Source organism: Octodon degus, unplaced genomic scaffold (assembly GCF_000260255.1).
Source record: "Octodon degus isolate 3935 unplaced genomic scaffold, OctDeg1.0 scaffold00192, whole genome shotgun sequence".
In the NCBI taxonomy this organism is placed as follows: Eukaryota; Metazoa; Chordata; class Mammalia; order Rodentia; family Octodontidae; genus Octodon; species Octodon degus.
In genome coordinates, this window is record NW_004524768.1 from 932,166 (window position 1) to 939,526 (window position 7,361).

Sequence of the window (7,361 nt, forward strand, 5' to 3'; positions counted from 1 at the left end):
AACCCTATTTAAGCTTGTATCTGACTTACTTCCCTAGTACTTCTTAATAAAGTACAAATAATGATGAAAGTAGGCATCTCTGACTTACTGCTTCATTTCATATATTTCTCATAAGAAAGATGTGACTGTCCTGACACTGAAATAGGTACAGTACTTTATGAAGCAGATTTTATCATGAGTGATTGCTGACTTTTACTGAATGTCTTTTAGCATCTATAGAAATAAGAATGGATTTTTTTCAACTTAGCTTCATTAACCTAGCAAGCATGTTAGTAACTTCCTAGCACTGAATCACTCTTACGTTTATGGAGTAACACTCTTGGCAATGGTGAAGTACTATTGTAGGTTGATATGGGGTTCTGTTTAGCAATATTGTATTCACAAATTTTAAATCAATATTTGTATCTGGCTCTGATTTGCAATTTCCTTTTGTGCCATCTTGGGAAGTTTAATTATTATGTTCATTTCATAAAATTAATTTGAACACTCCTCTTTGACGTTCTAGAATAGAACTATTCAACAGCATTGGGATTGTTACTATAAATAGATGTGTAAAATTCTTGTAGTAAAACAAAGGTACCTAGTGATTTCTGGAGAATTAACTGATAAAATTTTCTGTCTCCTCTTTTCAAGTCAGTCTTTTTGTATTTCTCAAGGCAGTGTAAGTAAATTATTCATTCAAGGGAAATTATTTTATTTATGTTTTCAAATAAAAGTACTGAAAAGGAATAAGGACTAACTAAAGTGACTGGCATCAGATTTACTACAATTACCCTCACACTCACACACACACACAAATATACACACGACAGCAACAACAACAGACATACCGCTAAAATACATATGAAGCATTTGCTTTTCAGACATTAGACAATAGGCAAAGGTCAGCAAGTAAATGAAATGAGCTGACAACTACTCCAGTTTACAGTCTAAGCTGATGATGTAAAATTGAGAGCCTCCCAGCGAGTGCCTGGGCTTCCTAGGGGAAAGGCTTCTGGAGAAGGGCAATGCACAGGGCAAGGTTTCCTGGAATCCTGAGGAAAGCTTCCCTCCAGCATTCCGGAGTGCTGGGGACCAGCATGGATGTGTGAAGGAACTAAGGCCGAGGAGAGAACCACTAGGCAGGATTGAAGAAGTTCCTTAATTGTCTTTATGTGCAGGAGTAGCGTGTATTCCTATCATCCAGACTAGGTAATTTTACATGAAACATGAAATACATCAAGAAAAAAAATTGAATTAATAGATCATCTCTGAGCTGTACATCAATTTCAAATGACCTTTATAAAAGGTAGAGGTAGGGAAAAGTATCTGCTAACAAAATAGTCCAACATGCACCAAATTTGATGAAAACTGTAATCCTACAGATTCAAGATTTTCATTTGATGCTAGTCACAAGAAGCATAAACCATTAAGGTAAACTATTATCAAATTGTTCAAAACCAGTGATTTGAAGAAAAATATCAAATTTGGCCATGTTCAAAAGACACATTATACAAGGAGGACCAGAGATAAGAATGAGATCAGGGTGCTTGCCAGATATCAGAAATAATCCAAATGAAGAATCAATATAGCAATGAATAAATGAGGAATCAATATATCAATATCTTTAAAGAATTGAAATAACCTATTAAAATGATATGCTCTATTAAAATCTTTGAGGTTGGCCAGATAGCCCAGCGGATTAAAGTGCCTGTTTAGGCAGACGCAGGGACCGGGGTTCGACCCCCGATCTAGTAATGAGACCCTGAGCACCCTGTAGACCCTTCCCTAAAATACAGAAAAAAAAAAAAACTAAAAAAATTTTATCCACGGAAATGCTGAATAGAGCCAGGCTTGATGCCTCATACCTTGTAAGGACAGCACTCTGGGAGTATTTCTTTAAGATCCATAAAGTTGATAAATCTTTAGTGAGACATATCAAAAGAGTCAGAAATTTCCAGATTCAGAGGGGAAAAGTGACATCATACCAGAATCGAAAGAAATAATACAATTAACGGGGTATTAGAAAGCACCATGTCCATTAATTTGACAAAATACATGGAATGAACAGTCCCTGAAACACACAAACCAGCAGTGCTCACTCAAGGAAGCAAAGTGTAACATGAGACCAGAAGCTACGTATGAGATTTGTAGTATTCTCACACACACGGCCTTCACTCCAGGAGGCTTCCTGGGTGAATTCTACCGAACATTTATAGAAGAAAGAATTTTAGGTCTACAAAAATTCATTCAGGAAATTAAAAAGGAACATTTTCCAGCACATCTGAAGGCAGCACTACCCTGACCACAGAAGCAAAGATATCAGAGAAAAGAAAATAGGGACCAATATCCTCATCAATAGATACAAAAATTCTAAACAAAATTTTCCTAAGTTAGCTGAAAAAAGGCCAACAGTAAAAGATATATTATGACCAAGTGGGTTTACTCCAAAAAATATGAGTGGTTTAATATTTAGAAATCAATCAATGCAACTCTACCATATTAACAAACTTATAAAGAAAAATCATATCGTCACCTCAATAAACACAGGAACTCTATTTGACAAAATTTTTCATCTATTGGAGATGAAAGCCCTCAACAGAGACCCTGAAGGACATCTACTGAATATGTACAGATCATGTCATGCTTACTAGCAAAAACTGGCAATATTTTATCCCATTGATCTGAAATGATATAGTTCTATGCACACACAACAAACAATTGAAACTAAGAATTCATGTAATTAAAGTGAGATATTTGAGGATTAATGTCAAAAGAAGTGAAATCCCTGCACAAATATTATTGGTTAAAAATTAAACATCTATATAAATGAAGACATATAATACTGTGTTTAAAGGTCAGAAGCCTAAGTGTTATTAAGAGATCAATTCCCAAATTGAGCTATAGGAATAATGCAATTGCAGTTGAAATTTCAACGGGTATTTAGCCTGTAGTTTCATAACTAAATGTGAACTTCAAGAAATGCCAAGGATTTGTAAGTCTAAACAATTCGTAAAAGTAAGAACAAAATTGGAGAGCCAGAGGTTTTTCCAGATTTGTAATGAAACTACAGTAATCAAAACTGTTGTTTTAGGGTTGGCCAAATAGCTCAGCAGACTAAAGTGCCTGCTTAGGCAGATGCAGGGGCCTGGGGTTGGATTCCTGGGGCCTGCCATGCTAGCCCTGCCCCTGGGGTGCACTGAGACAGCGATTGAGACTAGTCATAGTGGTGTGCACCTCTAACCCCAGCTCTTGGGAGGCTGAACACTGGCGGATCACTACAAATCCAATCTTTGTAGTGAAACCCTGTAGACCCTGTAGACCCTGTCCTAAGATAAAAAAAAAAAAAAGACTGTTGTTTTCATGAAAATATGGACTTAAGAAGTTAGTGGAAGGGCTAGCCAGATAGCTCAGCAGATTAAAGCACCTGCTTAGGTAGACACATTAGCCAGGGTTTGATCTCTGGCCCTACCCCTGGGGCGCACTGAGACAATCACTGAGACTGGGCATGGTAGAGCACACCTGTAATCCCAGCGCTTGGGAGGCTGAAAGCAGGAGCATCCCTACAAGGCCTATCTGTGTAGTGAGACCCTGCAGACCCTGTACTAAATACATTTTTAAAAAAGAAGTTAGTGGAAGGAACTGAGTCTAGAATACTGTCTCATTTCATTAAACTGATTTTTACCCTAGTTTCAAAAGGAACTCAATGAAGAGAACAGCCTTTTCAATACACGGAACTGAAAGCATTCATAGCCACAGGTAAAAGAGACTGAATGTGCCTTTCTTTAGCTGTTGCAGTGTGGTGAGTGCGGAGACACATCCACCTCAGAGTAAGGAGCTCGTTTTACCTTACACTGTACAAGTTGGTCAGAGGAGGGACTTGTAGAGCAGCTCTGAACTGGAAGAGCGACGCAGAGCCTTCTGCCCTTTGTAGGCATTGATCACTATTTTTAGATTGAAAGAGTAAAGGAGCAAAAGGTAATGATAGTTTTCATTTTTTTAAAAATAATACATGGTAATAGAAAAAAAACAGCATTAGAAATGGTACAAAATTTCTCTAAACAAAATAATGGGAATTCAATAATGGTTGCTGTATTGCAAGATGCTGTCTTCAAGTTAATTGTTCAGGTTACCAGATATAAACATAGAAGACTGTAACAAAAAAAGTTATAAGAGATTAAAAAGAAAAAAAAAGCAGAATAAAAGGATAACAAAATTTAAGCATTAACTGTTCCTTTCAAAAGACCAGCAGAAATTAGAAGTATAATTATCTAAGCTATCCTGCGTATATACATAAATATATCTTTTTCCCTTCCTTCATTTGTCCTTTTCCTCATCCCAGTTTTTCCTTCTCATTGAACAATTCTTTTCCTTCCATAGCCTCTCTTGTACATTTCTAATTTTATTTACTCTTTCAGGTTCTCACACTAGCGAGATAAGACAATGTTTATACGTGTGAATCTGATTTATTTCATTTACCAATATAGTCTATAGTTGCTTCCATTTATCTACAAATCTTGAATTTATCTTTTTTTATAGTTGAATAATACCCCAGAGTATAAACACCATGTCTTCTTATCCATTCCTCAGTTGATGGGCATTTGGGTTGTTTCCAAGATTTAGCCATGACAAATTGTACTGCTGTAAACATGGATACACACATCTCACTGTGGTATGATGACTTAAATTCCTTTGGAAATTACACCTAGGAGGGGAATAGGTGGCTTGAATGAGACCCCCAGTGCTAGCTTTTTGAGGAATCTCTATACTGATGTCATAATGGCTGTGCCAGCCTGCACTCCCCCTAACAGTGGAGAAGAGTTCCTTTTTCCCCACAGTCTTTCCAGAACTTGCCATTGGTTGGCTTCTTGATGATAGCCATTCTTTCTGGCATAAGATGTATTGTCAGCGTTGTTTTAATTTGCATGTCATGAATGACCGATGATATGAGAAAAGTATATTCATCTCAGCTGCCCATTTTTGGGTTGGGTCTTTGAATTTTAGAGGCCTGTGTTTTTAAAATTCTTTATATGTTCTAGGTAGGAGTCCTTTGTTTGAAGGACAGTCAGCTATAATTTTTTCCCAATTTATAGGTTTTCTTTTTACTCTGTTGATGATCTCTTTGGATGTACAGAAGCTTTTCAAAAAGATGAGATACCAATTGTTGATTCTTTAAAGTATTTCCCATGCAGTTTGATTTTTATTCACGAACTCTGTACCTACCCCTACGTCAAAAGCTAATGAGAGTACTAAAAAACATTAAAGAAGTGAACAATGAGTTTCTGAGGATCATAGATCACATGCCAGGGAACAGGAGACCCACCGTATATGGAGGTGTGAAGAGCTCCCAGTTGCAGAGCGGCTCTGGTGAAGTTGATGGGCACACGGAGGCTGAGCTGTGATCTGTGATCCTGTCAGCACGAGGCCAGAGCCCCATGGCCCACAGCCCCAGGGGTGCAGAGGCCTTCCTGGTCTGGAGCTAGAAACCTGCTGTGTCCCCTGCCTGCAGAGCACTCCCTGCTGGGCAGTCACCGCGCTAGCTGTGCCGTGCTGAGGAAGCTTTCTGCAGAACACACTGCTCGTGCTCCCAGGTTTGTCTACCACTTGGCTGGGGAGGAAAGCAGGGTCACAAGTGTCCCCTCTGCTGGAAGCTGGCCTAGTGGCTTCTTTGCCAAGGAGGAGCTATGGGCTGAGTCCTGCAGAGTGCAGGGCCGACCTGAGCCAGGCAAGCCTGGAGTGTCACTGGGCAGGTTGCCAGGGTCCTCTGAGATTCCACACTTCATAGCAGCCAAGGCCAGTGCCATCCAGACCCCAACCCCATGGGCACAGTTTCCAAATCTATGTTCCTAGAAATAACTACAGGAGCCAGGGATTTAGCTCAGTGGTGCAGTGCCTTGCCTGGCAAGTGTGAGTCCTGAGTTCAAATCCCCAGAAAGAAAGAAAGAAAGAAAGAAAGAAAGAAAGAAAGAGACAGAGAGAGACAAAGAAAGAAAGGAAAGAAAGAAAAAGAAAGAAAGACAGACAGACAGACAGACAGACAGACAGACAGACAGATAGAAAAAAAGAAAGAGAAAGAAAGTTACTCTGTAGCTAGACTGGTTAACAGCCAGAAAACATTCCAGTTGTGCTGAAATTGCAGTAGAGAAAAGATGTATAATTATGGAATTCAAAGTGTTTCAGTGGAAGCTACAAAGTTGTTAAAAATGAGGGAACTCTCTGAGACCCCATGGGAACAAATAGAAGTTTGATGTCCCATAAATCACTGAAACCAGATGCTTATTTTCTCTAGAGGAGGCAGGAGGAGAGAGATGTTGGAAAGGGTCAGGAAGGAAAGACCAGAGATTATTTTTTATTGGATAAAGTGGACCAACATGAGATGGATGTCTTGACTTATTTTATTAGTGGTAATAATGCCTGGATTTATAGGGTGGCTTTCTTCTGAAGATCTAAAGGTGTTTTTCATACCTATTATTTTGCATTTTGTTTCTGTTCCGCACAACCTGAAAAACAAGACACTGTTGTGAAATAAACATCAAATAGAGGAACCCTGCTGCAGAGGAAAGGCCAAGCACCCGAGGCCCTCACAGACCCGCTGCTCACAGCTGCGGCGCAGCTCCTCCCCACGGGCAGCAGAGGCGGGGTAGCCTTCGGGAGGCGCAGCCTTGTGGACCAAAGCTGGGTTACTGCGAGTTGTGCTGTGAAGTAGATCTCAGGCCCCCTGGTACTTCCTCTCTTGCCTCTTGCCTCTTGCCTCTTGCCTCTTGCCTCTTGCCTCTTGCCTCCCAGCGACCATGAGGGTGTGGCTTTCCTGCACTGTTCTTCCATCCCCAGGCCCAGCAGCAATGACATCCATCATGCTAGACTGAAACCTATGGAAGTATGAGCCAAAATAAGTCTTTCCTCTTTTTAAGTCTACTGCTTCAAGTGATTTGTTACAATAGTAGAAACTTGACTGATAATCTGCAGGAAAAACAAACAGCTCATCCTGCTGTTAGGCCCAAATGACTTCAAGGTAACATAATTCCTGATCTTCACTTACCTAAGAATTGCTTAGCCTCCAGGATATAAAATCTGTCTTGAGTCCCATCATGACCCTTCGGGATTGACACACCAGATGTGTGATCTCTGGCACAAGGAAGCAGGGAAGGGTATCTTGCTGGTGGCAAAACTCCTCTGAGATACCTGGGTGGTGAATGGTGGAACCGGGGTGGCGGAGCTGTCCCTGTCCTGAGGCCATTTGTAAGCAGAATTTTGTCTCAAGGCCACAGGGATTGGAATATTTAAGATAAGACAATATAATTAATACCCATTCTTTTTTTTAATTGTTTTATTTATTTATTTGAGAGAGAGAGAGAGAGAGAGAGAGAGAGAGAGAGAGAGAG